The 26,572-nt window shown below is 46.5% G+C and overlaps 1 protein-coding gene across 12 annotated transcripts in view; it reads right to left on the bottom strand.

Annotated features, from left to right (window-relative positions):
- CCSER2 (coiled-coil serine rich protein 2) overlaps positions 1-23,514 on the bottom strand; it is a 221,163-nt gene extending 197,649 nt beyond the window's left edge. For 9 of the 12 annotated variants that reach the window (XR_008558818.1, XR_008558819.1, XR_008558820.1 and 6 more), the window contains exon 1: positions 23,325-23,514. The gene's annotated coding sequence lies outside the window, so the exon portion shown is untranslated. The remainder of the gene's footprint in view (positions 1-23,324) is intronic. The other 3 variants (XM_054729277.1, XM_054729278.1, XM_054729289.1) reach the window with 2 other exon arrangements.
- Positions 23,515-26,572: the final 3,058 nt, after the last annotated feature.

Below are 26,572 nucleotides of genomic sequence, written 5' to 3'. Positions count from 1 at the left end.
AACAGAAACTTTGCAGCCCAGAAGGGAGTGGCAAGAAATATTCAAAATGATGAAAAACAAGAACCTACAACCAAGATTACTCTACCCAGCAAAGCTATCATTTAGAATTGAAGGTCAGATAAAGAGCTTCACAGATAAGAAAAAAAAAACTAAAGGAGTCATCACCATCAAACCAGTATTATATGAAATGTTGAAGGGTCTTTTTTAAGAAAAAAAAAAAAAAAAACATTAAAAATACGAACAACAAAATGGCAATAAATACATATCTATGAATAATTACATCTAAAAATCAAAATAAAAGAGCAAGAAATCTAATGAATAAAATAAACTGATGAATAAAATAGAACTAGAGGCATGAAAACATTGAACAGACTGATGAATATCTGAAGAAAAGGGGGTGGGGAGGAAGAGATTAACCAAAGAACTTATATTCATTTTAATGCCCCAGTGCACAGATTTGTGCACATTGAAAGGAAAATAATTAAAGGTGGCCAACGGGGCGGGACTGGGCGAGATGGGCAGGATACACTCTGGAGCCAACCTCCTGCAGCCCTCCCGGGCCAGCTGCAACTCAATGCCTCAGCTCGAAAGGCGTCTGTGGTGTAAGCAGAATCCCTCCAGCAGGTGAGGTTCCTCAGCCTGGCCTGCGGGGATAGGGCCAAAACCGGCTCTCCAACATCCCCTGAGGGGTCCCAGATTGCAAGAGGGCGGTTCTCGGGTGACGCATCCTGGAATTGGGCTCCCTCCTCTCTGGTTCTGGGGTGCATCACCTGAGAACTGCCACTGCCGAATGGCAGCTCGGCAGCTCCTGCATTGAGTGTCTACCCCATGGTGGTCAGTGTGCATTTAGCTACCAGTTGGACAGTCAAAAGGATGGATGGTCGCTTAGCCTTTTATATATATACACTAGAGGCCTAGTGCACGAATTCGAGCATGGGTGGGGTCCCTTGGCCTGGCCAACGATCTGGGCCAATCAGGGCGTCTTGCCTAGTCCCAATCAGGGCTGGCAGGGGGAAAGCCAGGGGAGGTTCCAATCAGGACAACTGGGGCAGGACAGACAGGGGAAAGGGCTGCAGGAGGTTGGCTGGCCAGGAGGAGGGGCCACAGGAGATTGGTTGGTGGGGGAGGGGCTGCGGGAGGTTCCAATCAGGGCAACTGGGCCAGCCAGACGGAGGGAGGGGCTGGGGGAGATTGGTCGACTATGGGAGGTTGGCTGACCATGGGAGGTTGGCTGTGGGAGCACAATGACAGGGGACAGCTCCTGCATTGAGCGTCTGCCCCCTAGTGGTCAGTGTGCATCATAGCGACTGATCAACAGGTCATTCCAGTCATTTAGTCATAATGGTCGCTTAGGCTTTTATATATACTGGTAAAGATAGATATGCATTACCCATGGACACAGACAATAGGGTGGTGAAGGGCTGGGGCGGGGCAAGATCAGTGTAGAGGAGGGCAATGGGGGGAAAAACAGGGGGGGGGGCATCTGTAATAATCCCAACAATAAAGATTAAAATAACAATAACAATAACAATATCTTAATAACTTTGTATAATGAAAGATGGTTACTACACATGTCGTGCAAGAATCACTATGCTGTACACCTGATATTGTATACCAAGTACACTTTAACAAACTACAGTTATTTCAAGATTATCACAATAAGAAAAAAAAGTCATTTTTAAGCAATGAGTTATAACATGAGTCAGAATTGTACATTAAAATAATCACTTATGCCAAGAAAAAGAAGCATGGAATGCCAATCAGATAACTATTGGAAAAGGGTCCCAGGTTTGATTCTGGTCAAGGGCACATGCCTGGGTTGTGGACTCGATCCACAGTGGGGGGCATGCAAGAGGCAGCCAATCAGTGATTCTCTCTCATCATTGATGTTTCTCTCTCTCTCTCCCTCTCCATCTCCCTTCCTCTCTGCAATCAATAAAAATATCTTTTTAAAAAAAAAAGAAATCAACAAAGGAAAATGAAAAGCATCACTAAACAGAAAAATGACATAAGAGCACTGGCTAATTCAGGTGATTCAGAGAGAAGTTTTGAAAAGCAGCTTGAGGAAGAAATCTTACCAGTAAGTCAAACAACAGATGCTGAACTGGAAGTTGGTCAGCTTCACCATTAAAAGTTGGGAAACAAGGGGTAAAGTAGCTATAAAATGTTAACTGGAAAATTTTCAGGGAGACCAAAGGACAGATGAACGAAGACTACAGTTTTGTAATGAGGAAGCAGGTGAAGTTCAGGGAAATCTTTACTAAAGAACAAATTCTGGTAGAAGGTAAAGAGATGTTGGAAGGGTATACAAATGCATGCATGCATTCGTTTAAAGGATAAAAAACAGCAAGTGGAAACTCTGATGTAATTAAAAAATCAATAAAACTGCTGGAAGTTGAAAAATAATTCTCTTATTTGGAGTAAATCACAAAATAATAGTTGAATGGACCATCATGAGAGAAAATACCAGCAAAGGAGGATAGACATTCTAGATTACTTCAAAAGACTTTATCCTAATTCTATAATCAACCCATCAATAAAAGATCAAAGTGGATTAAAGACTGTAAAATGGTGACAGTCTCTTCATGTGAAACTAGAGTCCCAGTGCACAAAATTCATTCATGGGGGAGGGCGGTCCCCTCAGCCCAGCCTGCATCCTCAGGGGATGTCTGACTGCCAGTTTAGGCCCAATCCCCTCTCGCAATCCAGAACGCTGCATGCACCGTGACCATACTTTTCATACAGGTGAAAGGCATCTTGCTGTTGTATGGGCAGCTACATTATTTTGCCCTGATTATAAAAAGTAGTACATAACATGATCCTTTTGAGGCAGTAGTTCCATTTTCCCCATCTTATGGGTGGAAACACTGAAGCAGAGAGAAGTTAAGTAACTGGCTTTACCACATAGTTATAAGTGTCAGAATCAGGGCTGACCACAAATTGTGCAAGCCAGAGTCCATGCATGTCATTGCTGCATCATCCTGTTTTTTCAGTGTTAGAATAGCCTTGCCAGGTTTTAATTTTTAAATCTAAGACACTGTTCCCAATATATAGGGGTAGGGTCCCTAGGCCTGGCTGGCGATCAGGGCCGATCTGTGGGGCAACCAGCAGGCAGGGCAATCGGGGGGACCCCCGCTGGCACCCACCTAGGCTGGCGGCCTGGCGCCACCCGCTAGCCAGCCCCACCACCCCACCCCACCCCCGATCGCTGCCACTGGTCAACTCCCTCTCAGGGGGCAGACACTCAACACAGGAGCTGCTCCCGACTGGCAGCTCCTGCGCTGAGTGTCTGCCCCATGGCGGTCAGTGCACATCATAGCGATTGTTCATTCTGCCGTTAGATTTACATATTAGAGTTTTGTTATATAAGATAAGTGATTCCATTTACATGTGGTAATGGTCTTATCTGTCAAATCAAAGAAACAAGGCTTGCTGCATTCATGGACTTAAGAAGAGACAGAGTAAAATCTTCACTGTAATGTTTTGTTTTGTTTTAAATATGTTTTATTGATTTTTTACAGAGAGGAAGGGAGAGGGATAGAGAGTTAGAAACATCAATGAGAGAGAAGCATCGATCAGCTGCCTCCTACACACCCCCTACTGGGGATGTGCCCACAACCAAGGTACATGCCCTTGGCCAGAATTGAACCTGGGACCCCTGAGTCCGCAGGCCGACGCTCTATCCACTGAGCCAAACCAGTTAGGGCTGTAATGGTTTTTTAAAACCTAAAACAATACTTTAAAATGTAATTATATTATGTAAACACTAGAGGCCTAGTGCACGAATTTGTGCATGGGTGGGGTCCAACTGGCCCGCCTTGATGGGGGCTCATCGCAGGAGGGGCCGAGAGTAGTTGGCCAGCCAACTCCGCCCTATCGGGGTATTGGAGGCCAACCCAGGGCCAGACCAGCCAGGGGGAGGGTCTGCAGGCAGTTGGCAGCTGTCCCTGCCCCCAATCAGGGTGTTAGAGGCCGATCAGAGCCCGGATCAGGCTGGTTGGCTGCCGCAGTGCGCGTCATAGCCACTGGTTGTCCCAGTCATCTGGTCGTTCCCCCATTCCGGTCGCTGAGCTTTCATATACATAGATTTTTACTTTTGTAAGTGGCTCACATAAGGAAAACTAATATAGAACCTAAGATGGTTATAGGCTTCAGCAGTTTTTATAATGTTCAGTTGGATTTTTTAAATTAATTTGGCAACATTTCACACAATCCATTTATATTCTACTACAGGCCCGGTGCACAAAATTCGTGCATGGGGGGAGGGGTATGTCCCTCAGCCCAGCCTGCACCCTTCTCCAATCTGGGACCCCTCGAGGGATGTCCGACTGCCCGTTTAGGCCCGATCCTGGTAGGATTGGGCCTAAACGGACAGTCGGACATCCCTCTCACAATCCAGGACTGTTGGCTCCCAACTGCTCGCCTGCCTGCCTTCCTGATTGCCCCTAACCATTTCTGCCTGCCAGCCTGATCACCCCCTAACCACTCCCCTGTCTGCCTGGTTGATGCCTAACTGCTCTCCTGCCAGCCTGATTGCCCCTAACTGCCCTCCCCTGCAGGCTTGATCGCCCCCAACTGCCCTCCTTTGCAGGCCTGGTCCCTCCCAACTGCCCTCCCCTGCTGGCCATCTTGTGGTGGCCATCTTGTGTCCACATGGGGGCAGCCATCTTGAGTGTTGGAGTGATGGTCAATTTGCATATTACTCTTTTATTAGATAGGCTTTTCAAATTAGATCATAGTAATAGCCTAAAACTTAATGAATCAATATCCTTTCTACATATACAACAAGCATAGAACAAAACAGAAAATATCAGAAAGCATCATGCATAGTGAGGATGTTTAATAACATTACTTCCCGTTATATGTATAAATGTGTGTGCAGCATGTTAAATGTTCTCAGCATTGTAAAATTATAATACATAAGAATAAAGCATTTTATGTAATGTCTAAGAAATTTTTCCTGCATAGGTATAAAATATAAAAACCTTACCAATAAACTTTTGCATATAGCATATACAAAAACCCTGCACACTAGCTGCCACTCATCCAGAGTACTGCTCTCCTCATTCCTCTCCCTTCCCCAGTGCTTTTCCCATAACTGGTAAATGTTGGCCAGTACAAAGAGTTGCATTTCTTGGTGCCCTATTCACACAACTCCTCTCCATCACCCCACCTTCAAAGATTAACCTCTTTAGCCTTAAAAGGAGTGATTGCACACAAGTCACTATTTTGTCCATCTTTATTCTCATGAGTAATCCCATCCCAAACAATTACTTATTCTAGCACTGTTCATAGAACTTTCTGATATATTCTATATCTTTCCTGTCCAATACAGTAGTCACTAGCCACAGAGTACATATGGTGAGGGTGACCAAGGAACTGAATTTTTATTTAATTTTAACTCATTTAAATAGTTACATGTGGCTAGAGGCTATCATAATGGACAACACAGTCTTATACACAAACAAAAAAAAACAAAGAATTTATCCTCTCTCCTGTCTTTTCAAATCTTGCTATTATTTCTAGAAAAAAGGTCTCTTGTTTATTTTCATTCCATTTTATGAATCACAAAATGTGCCCTCAGGAAGACAGATAAGCCTTGAAAAATAGATAAATCAGATAAAAATAGCTTCTTATAAGAAACTTTTAAATGAAATTAGATATAATAAATAAAAGTTGCAAGAGTAAGAAGAGTACAAAGAGTATCTGTATAGTCTTTATCCAGATTTACTTGCTGTTAATATTTTATGCTATTTGGTTATTATTTGCTCTCTTGCATAAAATATAAAAATATGTATTTCCATATGTATTTCTTAAGAATAAAAATTTCTTTAATGTAACCACTATACAGTTATGAACTTGACTAAATTTTACACTAATGCAATAATTTACCATTTGTATTTCAGTTTCTTTCAGAATCGAAACCAAAAGAGTTATTGCAGGCTATTGAAGTCTCACTTACCTCTAGTTGGAATGACATTAATAGTTCTGAGCATTACATTTTCTCCTTTTTTAATTAAACTAACTATAAAATGCTCTTTATTAGAAACCATCTTGTACCACCCTAACACAACTTTCTCATTACTTTTTATACCCCTCTAAATCACATCTACACACCCACTCGGCTATAATAAAAATCTAGATAAAATTTAATATTATATTTTTTAAATGTGATTTTATAAATATTGCCCACATTTCTATCATTACATTTATTGCTAATGGCTACAATGTATTATACTGAACTAATATGCTACAAATTATTTAACCATGAATTATAGGACCAAAGATTATAAACATCTTTATCCTTCAATATACCACTTTTAAAGTTACCAGGACACACAGGGGTAAGGGTGAAGAACCATGTCACATGATGAAAAGTAAAGCATTTACAAAACTAAGAGAACATATGATTATTGCTGTAAACAGTTTAAAGGGTGTCAGAGAGTGGCAGAAGTGGGATCAACAGTTGGGAAAAAAAAGAAAAGCAGTTTTAAGCCCCAAATAAGAAAAATCTTTCAAACTATCAGAATTACTAAACAAGGTCACGGGCTACCACATAAAACACTAAGCTGCCCATCTCTGAAAGCATTCAAAAACAAGCTGACAATCACTTGCCAGAAGACTCTTACACTGGGTGGACAGTAGGATTAGGTAATCTCTCACGTTCCTTTTCACTCGTGTGTTCAAATATTTATTATTCACCTGCTATGGTCGTAGCAATGTGCTAGGTGCGAGGTATAAAAAGCTGACAAGACAGGCATGGTCCCTAGGACTTTTGCAATTATAGTCTAGTATAGAAAACAAAAGGAAAAAAACACACAAGTAAACATGTAATTACAAATCATAAGACCTGTGAAGGAAACAACGAAATGCTATAAGAGAAAACAGTAGACTGGGCGTTAAGGAAGTCATCTCAGAGGGGCACATTTCATCTGTGGCCTAAAAGAAGAGGAGCTAGCTATGAAATGAGCACTCTGGCGCAATGAAAATCCACTAAAGGTTGTAACAGGAGAGTGACATGATCTGATTTTCACTTCTAAAAGATCATTCTCACTGTTAATGGAAAATAAATCAAAAGGGAAAAAACATGGAGGCAGGGAAATCAGTTAAGAAGCTAGATAGGAAGGAGTCCTACCTAAGAAAAGAAATGATGATGGACTAAATAGGCTGAAGTAGATGGATAGAAAGGAATAGAGTTCAAGATGTGTGGGGGAGATAGGAGCTACAGCACTTGGTGAGGAGTAAAATGCAAGAGATGAGAGAAAAAGGAAGGACAGAAATCAAGAATGACTCTCAGGTTTTTGGCCTGGATAGCTAATCAAATCATGCTACCATTTTCTGAGATGGAAAGATTGAAGGAAAGACAGATAAGGAGTACAGTGAGAATCCAACTTGAAGAATACATGATTTTTTGAATACAAAATTCTATCAAGATCTCTCAGGATTGCCGGGCCAGTGTTGCTCAGTAGTTGAGCATTGACCTATGAAACAGGAGTGCACATGCCTGAGTTGTGGGCTCAATCCCCAGTAGTGGGCATGCAGGAGACAGCTGATCAATGATTCTCTCTCTCCCTCTCCCTTCTTCTCTGAAATCAATACAAATATAGTTTTAAAAAAATCTCTCATGATTCTCTCTGCTCTTTAAAAGGCAGTCTGTAATCCTGGCCATTGAGGTGCAGTTTGTTGAAGCATTGTCCCGTACACCAAAAGGTGGTGGGTTCAATTTCTAGTCAAGGCACATACCCAGGTTTCGGGAGGCAACCGATTGATGTTTCTCTCTCATATCAATGTTTCTCTCTCTTCCTTCCTCTCTAAAATCAATAAAATAAATAAATAAAAATAAAAGGCAGTCTGAAAGGGAGAGGGGGAATGCTTTAAAGGAAACTTGGCAGCTGCTCTCTCTCACCATTATCCAACTCTGCCTTCCATTCACACCAAACCACCCAAGGGTCAGTATCACCCCATGATCTTTCAGGACTTCTTACCAGGGAACACACTACTCCCTTGGCTCAAAATGCCACTCACCCACCTTGGTGCACCTTGTAACTCTCTCTGAAACTTTTTCTTTCTTTCTCACCGCCTTCAGAGTGGAGCTCCTAGGCAGAACAATATAAGCCAAAATGATACACACACCCCACTCTCAACTTCAAAATACTACTATACAGAATGTTCAAATAGATCTTCTACAGTAAGTTACACTAGGTGAGAATCTGGTGCTACCCTCATAAAACCTAAAATCATCAGAAAGTGAATAAAGATCAATACTACAGCAAAAGCTAATATAAATACACATAATACTATGATTGTAGCAATATGCTAGGTGCTATTTAAAATATTCACAATAAATAAAATTCCTTTTAAACATGTGCTAAATTGTTTAGAATATAAAGGACTCAAATTTTAAAGTACTTTCTTCTATGAATTTGGACTTTTTAAAAATATTACAAGACAAATTCTGAAATCTGCTTGAAAAAAATCGAGAAACTAAGAGCATTTCTATGATTATATCTGGTTTCAAAAAATAATAATTCTATACTAAATAACATGTGGTTATGAAACACATTAGACAATGTAGAGACACAGTGATTATGTTACCACATCTGTAGCATTAGTACATTAGGCCAATATCTTCCAGGAACATAAATAATGATATCAGGAGTCTCTCCTGGGAATAACTGACAGCTAAATAGCATCTGTCCAAAGTACTACTCAAATAGATTAGCTTACAATTCCCAATAGCAAAGATCTCATTTCTGCCTATTCAGTATCAAGATCTTCCTATAGTTAACTGCTCCTAACTGATATTTGACTACCAAGCACCAGGTATTACTTTCAAACTTTTAATCATTTTTTTTAGCTCATTAAGAATATGTCCTATAAAATCATATCTGGCATTTAACCCACCCAGACTTCTAATTCTATACATCTTTTCTTGCTTTTCCCTTCTAATCCTTATAAATCATACTCTTAATCCTTAAGTAAATTTCTTATAAAAAGCATAAAATATTTCCTAACAATGTCATCTAATAAAAATGTTTAGGAAATTGACCTTTTGCACTCGGATGTCGAGTGTGACGGTTATTGAATATATCAATAATTTGAAATATAAAAAAATCCAAATAAATAAGTTTGTATGAAAAGAAACTCCAGTTTTTTATTCTACTGCCGCGCTTTGTAAAATCTGGGGTATTTAAAAAATTAAATCCCGAGTAGAATAAAGGAATCGAGAAAAAAGCAAGCGAGTGCAAAGGGTTAATGGTTATACAAGAATTAGTGGTGTGGCACCCAAAACTATTTTGCCTTTGGCATTCCTACATAACATAGCCAACATACAAGCATGTCAAATTTGTTTGCAATGTCCAGGACCAAGCAGAAGAGGCTTTTTACAATGCTCTACTCAGGATATTAGAACCTGGCTAGTAAGAAATAGTTAAGGGGACGGAGAGGAAACAGCTCCATCAGCAGCACTTGCCAAGTAATGGAAAATGAGGGATAGGAGACAGAAGTCAAGATGATTCCTGGGTTTATAATTTGGGTAAATGAGTTACTGGCAGCATCATTAATCAAAATGGGAAAATTAGGTGAATGGAAAAAACCATGTACTAAATTTTTGATGTTCTAAGTTTCAGGTTTTCTTTATACATATTTTAATTGATTTCAAGAGGAAGGGTTTTCTTTGATTTCAGAGAGGAAGGGAGAGGGAAAGATTTCAGAGAGGAAGGGGAAGAAATCAGAGAGGAAGGGAGAGGGAAGGAGAGATAGAAATATCAATGATGACAATCATTTATCAGTTGCTTCTTGCACACCCTCTACTGCGGACCAAGCCCGCAACCCAGGTATGTGCTCTGACTGGGAATTGAATAGTGACCTCCTAGGTCAATGATCAACCACTGAGCCACACTGGCTTAACACAGATTTTCTACTAGACAATCAGATGGGCATTCTAAGTAGCAAACCTAAAGACTAGAAGTGCTCACCAGAAAAATGGGCTGAAGAAATGAACACAGAAAGGAAATCATGAAAAACGTGTGTTCAAGAAAGCATGGCAGAATGAAGAAAAAAACAAAAGTCAGCCTGAAACCTCGGGAGGCATGAACATTAGGGATAAGAGTCAGTAAAGACAGCTGAGAGAGAATCTATCCTACCTAATAAAATAGTATTATGCAAATTGACCACACCTTTGCTACGCCCAAGCCACGCTCAGCAGCCAAAGCCACGCCCACCAGCCAATCAGGGCAAGTATGCAAATTACCCAACAAAGATGGCGGTTAATTTGCATACACTGAGGGAGGGAGGAGTGAAGACTGAAGACAACTTAGAAGGAAGAGGGAGGAAAAGCGGAAAGCAAGGTGGCTGCCAGAGGGAAAGCCCGGGCGGGGCGGGGCGGGCGGTAGCGGGGCGCGGGTGCAGGCGTGGGGGCCGCAATGGCGGCGGCAGTGCACACGGCCGCAGCGGCTGCTTGCAGGATTCTTCCTGCAAATGGCTACTAGTACTAATAATAAAGGGATATGCAAATTGTCCATGACACCATCCCAGTAACAGTAACAACCATACAGCAGGCTGCATGGGGCGACCAGGCCGGCAGGGAGGTTAGTGAGGGACGACCAAATGACTGAACAGCAGGCTGCGTGGAGTGACCAGGCCGGCAGGGGGGGCAGTTGGGGTCAACCAGGCTGGTGGAGGGGCAGTTGGGGGCAACCAGTCCAGGCGGAGGGACAGTAAGGGATGACCAGGTTGGCAGGGGAGCAGTTGGGGGCAACCAGGCTGGTGGGGGGACAGTTGGGAGTAACTAGGCCGGGAGAAGGGACAGTAAGGGGTGACCAGGTTGGCAGGGGGGCAGTTGGGGGTGACCAGACCAGCAATGGGGGCAGTTGGGGGCAACCAGGTTGGCAGAGAGGGGCAGTTGTGGGCGACCAGGCCAGCAGGGGCGGGGGGCAGTTGGGGACGACCAGGTTGGCAGAGAGGGGCAGTAGGGGGCGACCAGGCCGGCAGGGGTGGGGGGCAGTTGGGGGCGACCAGGCCAGTAATGGGGGCAGTAAGGGGCAATCAGGCCAGTGGGGGGGGGGGCAGTTAGGGGTGACCAGGCTGGCGGGGGGGGGGGCAGTTGGGAGCAATCAGGCTGGCGGGGGGGGCAGTTAGGGATGACCAGGCCAGCGGAGGGGGGGCAGTTAGGGGTGACCAGGCCAGCGGGGGTGGCAACTAGGGGTGACCAGGCCGGCAGGGGGAGCAGTTAGGGGTGATCAGGCAGGCAGCCAGGTGAGCAGTTAGGAGCCAATGGTCCCGGATTGTGAGAGGGATGGCCAACTGCTAGTTTAGGCTGGGACTGGGCCTAAACGGGCAGTCGGACATCCCCCGAGGGGTCCCGGGTTGAAGAGGGTGCAAGCTGGGCAGTGGAGACCCACCCCTCCGTGCATGAGTTTCATGCAACGGGCCTCTAGTAAGTACAAAAGAGAAATAAGTGATATCATGAAGACAAAAGAAGAGAGGGTGTTAAAAACATGGGCATGACCATATAAAAAGTCCACAATGGATTTAACAATTAGGAACTATATCCAAGGATAGATACAATTTCAGTAAGTAGAGGAACCAAGAATAGAAACATTCAATATTGCTGAGGCTATTCCAGGGAGGGGGAATGGCTCAAACAAACAAGGCAAAAAAGGTAAAGTGTGAAGTGTGTTTAGAATCCTATCTAATAATAGACAAATATTCAAATTGACCATACCTCCGACACACCCACAAGCCACGCCTACAAGCCACGCCCACCATCCAGAGCGAGTATGCAAATTAACCCAAACCAAGATGGCTACAGCCACAGAGAGCAAGGTTTCCTAGGTAACAGAGGAAGCCAAGCTTTCCGCCTGCCCTTGCCAGGCCTAAGCCTCCACTCAAGCTACAAAGTTTCAATTATAGAAGGTAAAATCAACAAATGGCGGCAGAATGGAGCTTGAGAGAGCAGGCCAGGGTTACAGCCGGCAACAGGGGAAGCAAAGCTTTCCGCACACCCTGGCCGGGCCCACCCGCTTAAGGCAACAAAGTTTCAATTATAACCCCAACAGAAATAGCTGGTTGCCTCGGAGGGAGCCCCAGGCTTGGCTCCGCTCCAGGCTACAAAGTTTCAATTGTAGAAGGAAAATAAACTCCAGATACCAGGGCCTCCACTTGGGTTGCCAGGGGGCGTGGCCGGCCTGCAAACCACCACAGGCCCCTCGCTCAGGCCGCCCCATGCCCCAAGGGAACCCCACCCTGATCAGGGACACCCTTCAGGGAAAACCAGCTGGCCCCCACCCCTGTACCAGGCCTCTATCCTATCTAATAAAAGAGTAATATGCAGATTGATCATCACTGCAACACACAATATAGCTGTCCCCATGTGGTCAAAGATCCTGCCCCCATGTGGACACAAGATGGCCACCACAAGATGGCCAGCAGAGGAGGGCAGTTGGGAGGCACCCAGCCTGCAAGGGAGGGCAGTTGAGAGGGACCAAGCCTGTAAGGGAGGGCAGTTGGAGGTGATCAACCCTGCAGGAGAGGGCAGTTAGGGGTGACCAGGCCAGCAGAGGAGGGAAGTTGGGGGCAAACAGGCTGGCAGCAGAGTGGTTAGGGGGTGATCAGGCTGGCAGGCAGAAGCGGTTAGGGGCAATCAGGAAGGCAGGCAGGCAAGCAGTTGGGAGCCAGCAGTCCTGGATTGTGAGAGGGATGTCCGACTGCCCGTTTAGGCCCGATACCACCGGGCAGTCGGACATCCCTCAAGGGGTCCCATATTGGAGAGGGTACAGGCTGGGCTGAGGGGCAACCCCCCTCCGTGCACGAATTTTGTGCACCGGGCCTCTAGTAGAATATAGAAGAGTTTTGCTGGAATGGAAGGTTCACATAGCAGAAGACAAGAAAGGAAGTGTAGGCCAAAGACTGCATTCCACATTTTATTCTACTTTTGACTTTATTCTGTGAGTGAGAAGAAGAAAGACAGGTAGCTTTTTTTTTTTTTTTAAGATAACTACTGTGGTGACTAGCCTCAATTGTGAACTGGAATAACAACACAGTTAAGGCAGGGCAAGCTATTATGCAGTCCTAAAATTACATAGTAATGAAGGCCTAAATGAGACTGGCAGTAGCCAAAGTAAGAATTAAGGGATACATGAAAAAGATATTCTAGACTCCTTGGGTGCCCTAGATATCCCACTGTCCCTATATTATTATACTTACCACATTGTATCATAATCATTTTTGGACTGGGGCTCTCTTTTATTTAACCTTTCACCACTAGTACTAACAAGTCAGAAACACTAGAAGTGGCCGAAAAGTGTTTGCTGAATTAAATAGAACTCAGTAATTATAATATATATAAGTGAGACTTAAAGATACTGCAGAGAATATGCAGATTACATGATACTGCATATAGAAAACCCTAAGGCTTCACCAAAAAACTATGAGATGTAATAAATGAATTTGACAAAGTAGCAGAATATAAAATTAATATACAGAAATCAGTGGCATTTGTATACACCAATTATGAACTCTCAGAAAAACTAAAAAAAAAAAAAATCCCATTTACTATTGCAACAAAAAATAGTAATAAGGTACATAGGAATAAACTTGAGGTAAAAGACCTGTACTCAGAAAACTATAGGACATTGAAGAAAGAAATAGAGGAAGACACAAACAAGTGGAATCATGTACCAAGTTCATGGATTGGAAAAATTAACATCATTATAATGTTTATACTACCCAAAACAATCTACAGATTTAATGCAATTCCTATTAAAATACCAATGGCATATTCCACAGAGCTAGAGCAAGTATTCCAAAAATTTATATGGAACCAAAAAAGAATAGCCTTAGTAATATTGAGGGGGGGAAAAAACAAAGTTGGAGGGATTACAATACTGGGTATCAAACTATACTACAAAGCCATTGTAATGTAAACAGCCTGGTACTGCCCTCGCCAGTGTGGCTCAGTTGGCTAGACATTGAACTATGCACCAGGAGGTTGCTGTTTCCATGCCCAGTCAAGAGTAGCTCCCGGGTTGTGAGCTCAATCCTCGGTAGGGAGCGTGCAGGAGGCAGCGGATTGATGCTGTCAAACAAACTGGTACTGCTATCATTACAAGCATATAGATCAATGGAACAGAACTGAAAGCCCAGGTTTTTACGGTCAATTAATATTTGATAAAGGAGGCAAGAGCTTATAATGGAGTAAAAACAGTCTCTTCAATAAATGGTGCTGGGAAATTGGACAAGTACATGCAAAAAAAAATGAAACTAGACCGCCAACTTACACCATTCACAGGAATAAATTCAAAATGTATAAAAGACTTAAATGTACGTTACAAAACCATAAAAATCCTAGAAAATAGGCAGTAAAATCTCAAACATCCGTCATAGCATAATTTTGGCCAATACATCTGCTAGGGCAAGAAAAACAAAGAAAATAAACAAATGTGACTATATCAAACTAAAAAGCTTCTGCACAGCAAAAGAATCTATCAACAAAATGAAAAGGGAACCCACTGAACAAGAGAACATATTTGCCAATGATATAACTGATAAGAGGTTAATTTCCAAAATACATAAGAAACTTCTACAACTCGGCAAAGGACCTGAATAGACACTTCTCCAAAGAGGACATGCAGATGGCCAACAGACATATGAAAAAAATGCTCAAAGTCACTGATCATCAGAGAGATGCAAATTAAAATGACAATAAGATATCACCTTACATTCACCAGAATGGATAGCAGCAATCTTATAAAGAGGGAATATGCTAATTGACTGTCATGCCCTCACAAGATGGTGGCACCCAGTCCCCTCAGCCCCACCTCATCCAGCCTCAGTCCCCTAGTCCCCTCAGCCCCGCCTCATGCAGCCTCAGTCCCCCAGTCCCCTCAGCCCCGCCTCATGCAGCCTCAGTCCCCCAGTCCCCTCAGCCCCGCCTCATCCAGTCAGAGTCCCCCAATCCCCTCAGCCCCACCTCATCCCACCTCAGTCCCCCAGTCCCCTCAGCCCGCCTCATCCCACCTCAGTCCCCCAGTCCCCTCAGCCCGCCTCATCCCACCTCAGTCCCCCAGTCCCCTCAGCCCGCCTCATCCCACCTCAGTCCCCCAGTCCCCTCAGCCCGCCTCATCCCACCTCAGTCCCCCAGTCCCCTCAGCCCGCCTCATCCCACCTCAGTCCCCCAGTCCCCTCAGCCCCACCTCATCCCGCCTCAGTCCCCCAGTCCCCTCAGCCCCACCTCATCCCACCTCAGTCCCCCAGTCCCCTCAGCCCCACCTCATCCCGCCTCAGTCCCCCAATCCCCTCAGCCCCACCTCATCCAGTCAGAGTCCCCCAGTCCCCTCAGCCCGCCTCATCCCGCCTCAGTCCCCCAATCCCCTCAGCCCCGCCTCATCCCACCTCAGCCCCACCTCATCCCACCTCAGTCCCCCAGTCCCCTCAGCCCGCCTCATCCCACCTCAGTCCCACCTCATCCCACCTCAGTCCCCCAGTCCCCTCAGCCCCGCCTCATCCCACCTCAGCCCCACCTCATCCCACCTCAGTCCCCCAGTCCCCTCAGCCCCGCCTCATCCCACCTCAGCCCCACCTCATCCCACCTCAGTCCCCCAGTCCCCTCAGCCCCACCTCATCCCACCTCAGTCCCCCAGTCCCCTCAGCCCGCCTCATCCCACCTCAGTCCCCCAGTCCCCTCAGCCCCGCCTCATCCCACCTCAGCCCCACCTCATCCCACCTCAGTCCCCCAGTCCCCTCAGCCCCGCCTCATCCCACCTCAGCCCGCCTCATCCCGCCTCAGTCCCCTAGTCCCCTCAGCCCCACCTCATCCAGTCAGAGTCCCCCAGTCCCCTCAGCCCCACCTCATCCCGCCTCAGTCCCCCAATCCCCTCAGCCCGCCTCATCCCGCCTCAGTCCCCTAGTCCCCTCAGCCCCACCTCATCCAGTCAGAGTCCCCCAGTCCCCTCAGCCCCACCTCATCCCGCCTCAGTCCCCCAATCCCCTCAGCCCGCCTCATCCCGCCTCAGTCCCCCAATCCCCTCAGCCCCACCTCATCCCACCTCAGTCCCCCAGTCCCCTCAGCCCCACCTCATCCCACCTCAGTCCCCCAGTCCCCTCAGCCCCACCTCATCCCGCCTCAGTCCCCCAGTCCCCTCAGCCCCACCTCATCCCACCTCAGTCCCCCAGTCCCCTCAGCCCGCCTCATCCCGCCTCAGTCCCCTAGTCCCCTCAGCCCCGCCTCATCCCGCCTCAGTCCCCCAATCCCCTCAGCCCCACCTCATCCCACCTCAGTCCCCCAATCCCCTCAGCCCGCCTCATCCCGCCTCAGTCCCCCAATCCCCTCAGCCCCACCTCATCCCACCTCAGTCCCCCAATCCCCTCAGCCCGCCTCATCCCGCCTCAGTCCCCCAGTCCCCTCAGCCCACCTCATCCCGCCTCAGTCCCCCAGTCCCCTCAGCCCCGCCTCATCCATCCTCAGTCCCCCAATCCCCTCAGCCCCACCTCATCCCACCTCAGTCCCCCAATCCCCTCAGCCCGCCTCATCCCGCCTCAGTCCCCCAGTCCCCTCAGCCCACCTCATCCCGCCTCAGTCCCCCAGTCCCCTCAGCCCCGCCTCATCCATCCTCAGTCCCCCAATCCCCTCAGCCCCACCTCATCCCACCTCAGTCCCCCAGTCCCCTCAGCCCGCCTCATCCAGCCTCAGTCCCCTAGTCCCCTCAGCCCGTTTCATCCAGCCTCAGTCCCCCAGTCCCTTCAGCCCGCCTCATCCCGCCTCAGTCCCCTAGTCCCCTCAGCCCCGCCTCATCCCGCCTCAGTCCCCCAATCCCCTCAGCCCCACCTCATCCCACCTCAGTCCCCCAATCCCCTCAGCCCCACCTCATCCCACCTCAGTCCCCCAATCCCCTCAGCCCCACCTCATCCCGCCTCAGTCCCCCAATCCCCTCAGCCCCACCTCATCCAGCCTGAGTCCCCCAGTCCCCTCAGCCCGCCTCATCCAGCCAGAGTCCCCCAGTCCCTTCAGTCCCAATAGGGATGGCAGGTGCCACACTCCTCATCCAGCCAGAGTCCCCCAGACCCTTCAGCCCCGCAGGGGAAGGCAGTTTGGGGCAATCAGGCCAGCAGGGGAGGGCAGTTGGAGGTGATCGGGGCAGTAGGGGAGGGCAGTTGGGGACAATCGGGCCAGCAGGGAAGCAGTTACACATTAATCAGGGAGGCAGGGGAGCAGGTGGGGGGCTATCAGGCTGGCAGGCAGAGTGGTTAGGGACAATAAGGCAGGCAGGCAGGTGAGTGGTTAGGAGCCAGCAGTCCTGGATTGTGAGAAGGATTTCCAACTGTCGGTTTAAACCCGGATTCCGCAGGGATCGAGCCTAAACCGGCAGTCGGACATCCCCCAAGGGGTCCCAGATTTGAGAGGGTGCAGGCTGGGCTGAGGGACACCCCCCATGGATTCGTGCACCAGGCCTTTAGTAAATCAACAAACAAGTGCTGCTGAGGATCGAGAGAAAAGGGAACCCTAGTGCATTGCTGGTGGAAATGTAGAATGGTGCAACCACTGTAGTTACCTCAAAAAACTAGAGGCCCGGTGCCTGGTGCATGAAATTCGTGCACGGTACGGGGGAATCCCTCAGCCCGGCCTACAATGATGCCAGAATCCGTGCCCTGGCCGGCCTCTGGTCAGAGGCCACCTGCCCGTCCTCTCTCCCTCCGTGGGCCGGGGTACGTGGGACACTGGGGCTTGTGGCCAGGGCAACGCTGCCAGCATCCAGTGCCCCGGCCAATATGGGTGCTGCCATCTTTGTGATGGAGTGATGGTTAATTTGCATATTACCCTTTTATTAGATAGGAGGATTAGAAATGGAACTGCCTTTTGACCCAGTGAACTAACTTCTGGAAATATAGCCTAATAATTCTGAAATGCCAATCAGAAAAAATATATGCTCCCCTATGCTCATAGCAGCACTATTTATAATAGCCAAGATATGGAAGTAGCCCAAGTGCCCATCAGTAGATGAATGGATAAAAAAAGCTGTGGTGAATTTACACAATGGAATACTACTTGGCCTTAAAAAGGAAGAACATATTATCTTTTGCAACAGCATCCATGGACCTGGAGATTTTTATGCAAATTGAAATAAGCCAGTCAGAGTAAGACAAATACCATCTGATCTAACTTATATATGGAATCTAATAAATAAAATAAGCTGATGAACAAAAGAGAACCAGGGCATGGAGCATGGGAACAGACTGAAGAAATGTCAAAGGATAGTGTGGCAGGAGGGCTAGATAAAAGAAGGTAAAGAGATTAGTCAAAGAACATATATGCATAGCTCCTGGTCACAGACAACAGTGTGGTGAAAGCCAGGGAAGGGAGAGGCTGGGAGGAGGTGAGCAAAAGGGTGTGGAGGGATTGAAGGGCATGTGTAATAGTTTCAACAATAAAAATAAGTTGAAAAATAAATAAATAAATATTTTTTAAAAGATGCTGCAGAGAAAGCTAAGTAACTTACAAAGTAGTGATATAAAAAACACGAATGGAAAAGCACAGATCAAGTTTAAGGAATGAAGTTCAGTTATGTTTAGGGTGGAGGGTGTCTAAGGCCAGCATCCAAACAGAAATGACTAAGAGAAAAAAGTGATCCCACAAAGAAAAATACTGAGATATTTAGACAAAAATAGAGATTTGTGATATATAATGAAATCACCAACAAATCTCATTATTTGCTCATAAGAACAAACATGCAATAAAATATTAATTTCCCAAGATAATTTGGAGTAGGACTCTCTTAAACATGCTATCTGTATTGCTCATTTGTATGTTTTATACAAATAAAATTGATGTAAAAGCCCAACCAAATGAGTCAATCAAAACTAGGTCAATGTTGAAATATTTTTTACTTTACTCCATCATTCATTCAACAAAATGTATTGAGTGATTATAAGTTTGTGTTGGAGCAAGGGGGACTAGACACAAAAGCAAATAGAGAAAAAATATAGCAATTACTACAATAAAATAACTGCAAAATGTTACAGGAACATAGGTAACAAAGAATCTATATATAGAAAAGCCCAATGACCGGAAAGACCAGAAGGACCGGAATGACCTGACGCACACTAAGGCAGCCAACCGGCCTGATCCAGGCCCCCATCGGCATCCCCCACCCCCAGCCAGCCTGGCCCCCCAATCAGCCCCCAACACCCCAATTGGGGGCAGGGCCAGCCAGCCAACCTCCCGCAGCTCCTCCCCCCCGCCAGCCTGGCCCAATGGGCCCCCATTGGAGCAGGCCGGCTGGACCCAACCATGCATGAATTCGTGCACCAGGTCTCTGGTGGAGAATATAATGGAGTAGAGGATTCATGATAAAAATATGCCTAAAAGAAAGCTTTCCTAGAAAAAGGAGACATCCATATTGAGTTTTTAAAAAGAGGAAGTGCCCTAGCGGGCTTGGCTCAGTGGATAGAGCGTTGACCTTCAGACTGAAGGATCCAGGGTTCAATTCCAGTCAAGGGCACATGCCTGGGTTGCCAGCTCGATCCCCAGTGGGGGGTATGCAGGAGGCAGCCAATCAATGATTCTCTCTCATCATTGATGTTTCTATCTCTCTCTCTCTCCCTCTACAATCAAAAAATATATATTTGAAGGGGGGAAAAAAATTCTCCAGCAGGGCATACAGAATGTCCATGGAAGGAAAAAATGACAAATAAATAAATAAATAAATAAATACATACATACATACTAAAATAAAAAGAGGAAGTGATTTAACAAGATACCTAAGAAGTTTAATGGTATTCTGGAAAAAAGAATAGTAGGTACAAAAGCACAGAGATATCAGTTTCTCATCTCCATGGAACCAAGGCAGATGATAAGGGCCACAGCTCATGGAGGACTTTCTATGTACACGGATAAAAGAATTTGACTTCTATCCTGTGGTCCTCTGGTTAAGAAATGTCAGATGTGCATTAGAATCCCCCAGGGAACACTCCAGATCCCTTAAAGCAGAAGGCAAGTGCAGGGAGGTGGGCAAGAAGCAAAAAAAAGGGAGAACTAACTCCCATAAACAGAGAGCCACAGGAGATTTTTAAGCAATAACAGAACTTGATCAGATCTGTGTTTCAGAAATCCAAAGTCAGTAGCATGGATCAGTGGCTAAGGGAAGAAAATCTGGAGGAAGACCAACAAAGATTAAGAAGCTATTGCAATGATGCTCCAGCACTAAATATTGACAACTACTTAAATGTAAGTGAACCACAAAAAGAGGCACATAAAGTGCTGTAACTGTAATATGGGCTTTCAACTTAATTTTCTGAACTTATCTCAGAGAGCAACTCAATAATCAGAAGCAATTACAGTAAAAGCATGGTCAAGTACATTAGAAAAAAAGGAAAAGAGTGGCCATCAAATTTCCCCTTTAAAGTGCTTTAATTATACTTCAAATTAAAGTTTTTAACTTTTTCTTTTCTTTAGTAAAAAGGTTATATAGTAAAACTACCATATTAGAGATTACCCAACCAAAATTTAGAATCTACTACTGGGCAAACACTGTGTAAACCTGCTGATAAAAATAAACAGGTAAGCCCTAACCAGTTTGGCTCAGTGGATAGAGCGTCAGCCTGTGGACTCAAGGGTCCCAGGTTTGATTCCGGTCAAGGGCATGTACCTTGGTTGTGGGCACATCCCCAGTAGGAGGTGTGCAGGAGGCAGCTGATCGATGTTTCTCTCCCATCGATGTTTCTAACTCTCTATCCCTCTCCCTTCCTCTCTGTAAAGAATGAATAAAATATATTTTAAAAATAAAAATAAAAAAATAAACAGGTAAAAATTACCAGAGAATAGGTTAGCAACAAAAAAACAACAAACAAACAAACAAAAAAGACCAGTTAATCTATTTCATAATCATTTTTTAAAAAAATTGTTATCCACATATAAATACAACAGTTTTGAATTAATGAAATCTCACCAAAATGGGGGGAAGGAATGTTCTTTAACACCTCTCCCCACAAGCCACTGTCTTCATCTATGTATGAAAGGCTAAGTGACCGATCATCCGTCCGTGCAACTGTCCAACCGACTGACCGGCTGGTACATATGACATGCACTGGCAATTTAAAAATAAACATTGACTGTGGTCGGCAAACTGCGGCTTGCGAGCCACATGTGGCTCTTTGGCCCCTTGAGTATGGCTCTTCCACAAAGGTAAAATGCACAGGTGATCAAAAGCCTGGATTGTTCCCAGCTCTGTCTGACCTTTTTTACCTGCGTGACCTTGGGCAAATTACTCTGCCCTGAAGTCCTAAAATCAAAGCAGCAGCAGTCCTACAGACCATCCCTTTCATTCGGGCCATGAAACACACTGGTGCCTTGTCATGACTGGGGTTTACTTCCTAACAAGCAACAATAATTTTGACTTCATTCTTGGAAATTTTAAAGTACCTCGTTTGTGCATTCCTCTTTTCTAAATTTTCTGATATTGAGAGTAGTTAACACATTTTGCCTATCTTAAAGCTATACTGAAGATTGAAAGCATTCCTCAAACATGTACTCCATAGTTTTTGAACACCTGTGCCACACACAGTATGTGCTAGCGTTGCAAAGCTCCCTTTCCTTGAGAAACCCCAAAGTCTGGTGGAGACAAACAAATTATTAACTACCAGTTGACAGATGCTAACTGCACAATGTACAATGCACTACTGGATCAGCTGAGACAAAGAGGATAAAATGTCTGGACAAGATTCAGGAGTATTTTGGTTAGGTCTTAAAAGGCAAGTTGTTTACTAGATAGAGAAGAATTCCCAACAGAGAGTCCAGTGTAAAACCAACAACGGAAGATGTCATGTCCAGAGACCTCTAAGTAGTCTTTGTATGAAGAAGGCAGGCGAAATGGTAGATGATATTAGAAACATACATGAAAACCAGAACTGTGAAGGACTTTGACTTGATCAACTACAGATTATGGAGAGTCACTGACAGACTTCACACCCGGAATCAAAGTCCCCTTCAGGTCTGGATTAAAAAGACAGAGTAAATTGTGCTTATTTAAATGGACTTTCAGGGCCTGTAGCAGTTTCTTCCTATGGCACATTAATACAACAGTGAAGTAAAATTACAGCTAAACGATTCAAGACAGTGTGTTTATTTGAAGCCAGTTTTGTTGAGCACACTAAAGAACAGAACCAATTAAGAAAATACTAAAGATTATATAAGAAATTAAGAGAGGCTAACAGTAATAACATCTGAGAGGAATGACTTCAAGTAAAACATTCAGAAATGTGTAAATCCTTATCATGCATCCATTTCAGGTAAGACATTGTTGTGTGCCTATCTTTTGCAAGAGGAGAGTATTTTAAATTTCTTTTGGTTAAAGAAGAGCTGTCACCACTAAACTCCTTAAACTAAAGGAAGGTTTTTTTTAAATGGCAAAATTAACGGGTTCCATTATTTTTTAATGTTCAAGAAAAAAAGAATGTATTTCCAATGGCTGTTTGGAGAAGCCTAAAACAATTTATTCCCAGTGAGGTGGACACCACGCGCCAATCCGGGACCCCGAGAGTCGGCCTGTCACTCCTCCACGGCCAGGTCGGGGCGCAGGCCTGAGGACGGGTTTGCAGTCACTGACCCAGGGCTCCAGCTCGGCCCCAGGACCACCCCAAAGCAGGCCCCGTCAGGGCCAAAACACAGGCCGCGCAGAGAACAGCGGGTCTCCGCAAGGAGCGGGCACCTGACTATGCAAACCGTGTGCTCCACGAAGTTTCACCTCAGGACGTGTTTGGGGTGTGTCTTTGTTGTGTCCCAGTAATAATACCCTCCCCCCCAAAAAAAGTCACTGGAGCACCCGGGTACCCCCCTGCCACCCGCACAGCACCCTGAAATCCCGGGCGTCTGAGCCTCGCCCTGCTCTTTCCTGGGAGGAAGGCGGCAGCCTCGCGGGGCGGAGACGGGAGAGGAGGGCTGGGGGTTCGGGGAATCCAGAGGCCGGGAACAGGGAGACAGAGGGGGTCAGGGGGACGGGAGAGGGGGGGGGGGCAGCGGGCGGGGGCGGGAGAAGCGAGGACGGAGACTGCGAGATGGGGAGGAAGGAGGGGAACGGGGGTGGGAGGTGGGGAACGAGGAGACGGGGTCACAGGCGGACCGGGGCGAGGGTTGGGGGGACGGGGGAGCCGTCCAGCCCGGCCCACGCCCGTCTCGCCTCAGGAGGCTCGCGAGGGTCACCCCGGAGGCAGGAGTCCGAAGGGCGCCACTGCCTCACCCAGCGCCCGGGCCTGAGCTCCCGGACCGCGCCCCCCGCCCGAGCTGCCGCGGTCAGCATCCCGCCGGCCCGGCCCCGCCACCATCCGGCCCTTACCGCTCCGATCCGCTCTGCCTCCTCGGTGCGGCCCAGGGCGGCTCGCCCGGAGACCTGAGGGCGCAAGGACCGCAGGTGAGCGAAGGGCCGCCTGTCACATCCCCGCCGGCCCGGCCGCCCCGCCCGCTGCAGCCGGCATCGCGTCAGTGGCCGGATGGAGCGCCGGGCCCGGAGCCTCCGCCCGCTCACGGCCGCGCCCGCCGGACTCCGCCCTCGGGGCCCCGAACGGCGCATGCGCAGCCCCGCCCCGCCCCCGTGCGCAGGCGCCGACCGCGGGCCCCGCCCCGGACTCCCGCTTCCGCCCACCTCTGGCCCCGCCCTCGCCTCTCGCCGGCCTTTCCAGGCTCCGCCCCCTTTCGGGACCCGCCCCCTCCCTGACCTTGCTTCTCCGTCCCCTGACTCAAGGCCGGCGCCACCTAAGCCGTGACGCCAGCCCACAGCTGACCCCGCTCTCGCTGGCCTTTGGACTAACCTCTGGACCCAGTCAAACCTGTCAACTCCGCCGCTGACCCAGTGAGAACCTTCGCCTTGGGACTGACATTGTTGATGTGGACGCCGCCAATATTTTGTTTGCAAATCCATGCCTGTTCCCTGCCTTCCCGCGCTCTGACCTGTGCCAGGACCATCACTCTGCCTACCACACCAAAATAGGAGTTGACGTCTTGCTGAGCTTGAGGGAAGAAACAAGCACCCCAAGTGCTGAGATTTTGAGTAGCTCCATTGTACCATCAATCTGGGTTCCTTTTGCCAAGAACCCGTGAAAGATGAGACAGAGGGCCGGAGACCAGGACACAGGCTTTATTGAACGAGAAGGAACCCTGCCCCGCTGCCTTCCAGGGAAGAAAGCACCTGTGCAGGGGTGAAGGCGCCTTTTGAGGGGAGGAAAGGGAAGGGACGGGGCTTAGGGTACTCAGCACACGCTGATTGGTGGTTTCATATAAGGCACATAATTAGGGACTTAGGAATGGGGGCGGGGAGCTTAGGGTATTTGGCAGGTGCTGATTGGTGGTTCAATGTACAGTCCATATAAGGTGCCTGGTTAGGTGCTCAGGAATGTCCGCAGGTGGAGTTTAGGTCATACTCCCTCCATCAGTTGGGGAAGGGAGGATCTATCAACCAGGATTCTGTCACCCACAGGTCTACCCTTCCTTTTTTAAAAAAATAAATAAATCTTTATTGTTCAGATAATTACAGTTGTTCCTCTTTTTTCCCCGCATAGCTTCCCTCCATCCGGTTCCCACCCCACCCTATTCCCTTACCCCCACTCCACTGTCCTCATACATAGGTGTAAGATTTTTGTCCAATCTCATTCCACACCCCCAATACCCACTTCCCCCGGAGAATTATCAGTCCACTCCCTTTCTATGCCCCTGATTCTATTATATTCACCAGATTATTCTGTTCATCAGATTTTTTATTCACTTGACTTTTAGATTCACTTGTTGATAGATATGTATTTGTTGTCACTTTGTTGTTCATAATTTTTATCTTTTCCTTTTTCATCTTCTTCCTCTTCTTAAAGAATACCCTTCAGCATTTCATATAGTACTGGTTTGGCGGTGATGAACTCCTTTAGCTTTTTCTTATCTGTGAAGTTCTTTATCTGACCTTCAATTCTGAATGATAGCTTTGCTGGGTAGAGTAATCTTGGTTGTAGGTTCTTGCTGTTCATCACTTTGAATATTTCTTGCCACTCCCTTCTGGCCTGCATAGTTTCTGTTGAGAAATCAGCTGACAATCATATGGGTGCTCCCTTGTAGTTAATTAACTGTTTTCTCTTGCTGCTTTTAATATTCTCTCTTTGTCTTTTGCCCTTGGCATTTTAATTATGATGTATCTTGGTGTGGTCCTCTTTGGATTCCTCTTGTTTGGGGTTCTCTGCACTTCCTGACTTGTAAGTCTATTTCTTTCACCAGGTGGGAGAAGTTTTCTGTCATTATTTCTTCAAATAGGTTTTCAGTATCTTGCTCTCTCTCTTCTTCTGGCACCCCCATAATTTGGATGTTGGTATCCTTCAGGTTGTCACGAGGCTCCTTACACTATCTTCATATTTTTGGATTCTTTTTTCTTTTTGCTTTTCTGGTTGGGTGTTTTTTGCTTCTTCATATTTCAAATCTTTGACTTGATTCTTGGGATCCTCTAGTCTGCTGTTGGATCTCTGTATATTATTCTTTATTTCAGTCAGTGTATGCTTAATTTCTGATTGGTCCCTTTTCATATCCTTGAGTGTCTCACTAAATTTCTTGGAGGTTTCTAGAAGATTCTTTAATAACCTTATAACCATGGTTTTGAACTCTATATCCAGTAGTTTGCTTTCCTCCATTTCTTTCATTTGTGACATGTTTCTTTGTCTCAGCATTTTGGCTGCTTCTCTGTGTTGATAGAGTGGCTTTGTATGCTAGGTGTGCTATAGGGCCCAGTGGCTCAGCCTCCCCAGTTACCTGAGGTGGATGCTCTTGGTGCACCCCTTTGTGGGCTGTGTGCACAGTCTTGTTGTAGTTAAGCCTTGATTGCTGTCGGTGTCACTGAGAGGATTTGACCTCCAGGCCAATTGGCTGTGAAGACCAGCTCTGTCTATAATGGGAGAACTGCTGTGCTAGAGACACCCTTATGGGGCAGGACTTGCTTCAGTGGGGCTTTGGTGCTCATGAAGTCTGCCCCTTGAGTGTGTCACTTATGGATATGAAGAGTTGTAATCTGGTATGGTCTCACACTGACCACTGGGTACACTGGCTCTTGGATCTCCAAGAAGATGCAAAGTCAGCCACTGCCTGAGGCCACCCAGCAGGAGCTACAGAGATATCTGCAGATTCCTCCTCTTTGTTTGGGGTTTGGAAGTGTCCAGATGAGGCCCAGCTGTGAAGCAATGCAGGCTGACACTGTAGGGCCTTAGGCCTTCTTTTGGACACTTTGGAGCCCTCTGACCCAGCTTCAGTTTGTTAGGTTTTAGGTTGCAAGAGGGACAGGCCATTCATATGCAAAAGCTGCTGCACACAGCTTAGGTGGGATTGTAAATTGGGTGGGGTGGGGTCTCAGGGAATCACCAGGGCAGAGCAAACAGCAATGTCTGCCAGTCAGCCCTGCCCTGAAAAAGGTCCCAGGGTCTCTGTGTTATCTAACCTGTCTTGTTGATTATAGCCATTCTGACAGTCATGAGGTGGTATCTCATTATAGTTTTGATTTGTATTTTCCTAATAACTCAAAAACAGCAAAAAACAATCAGTTAGAAGATGGGCATAGGTGTGACT

This window comes from Eptesicus fuscus, chromosome 17 (genome assembly GCF_027574615.1).
Source record: "Eptesicus fuscus isolate TK198812 chromosome 17, DD_ASM_mEF_20220401, whole genome shotgun sequence".
NCBI classification, from domain to species: Eukaryota; Metazoa; Chordata; class Mammalia; order Chiroptera; family Vespertilionidae; genus Eptesicus; species Eptesicus fuscus.
This window is presented reverse-complemented; position numbering and strand designations above follow the sequence as displayed.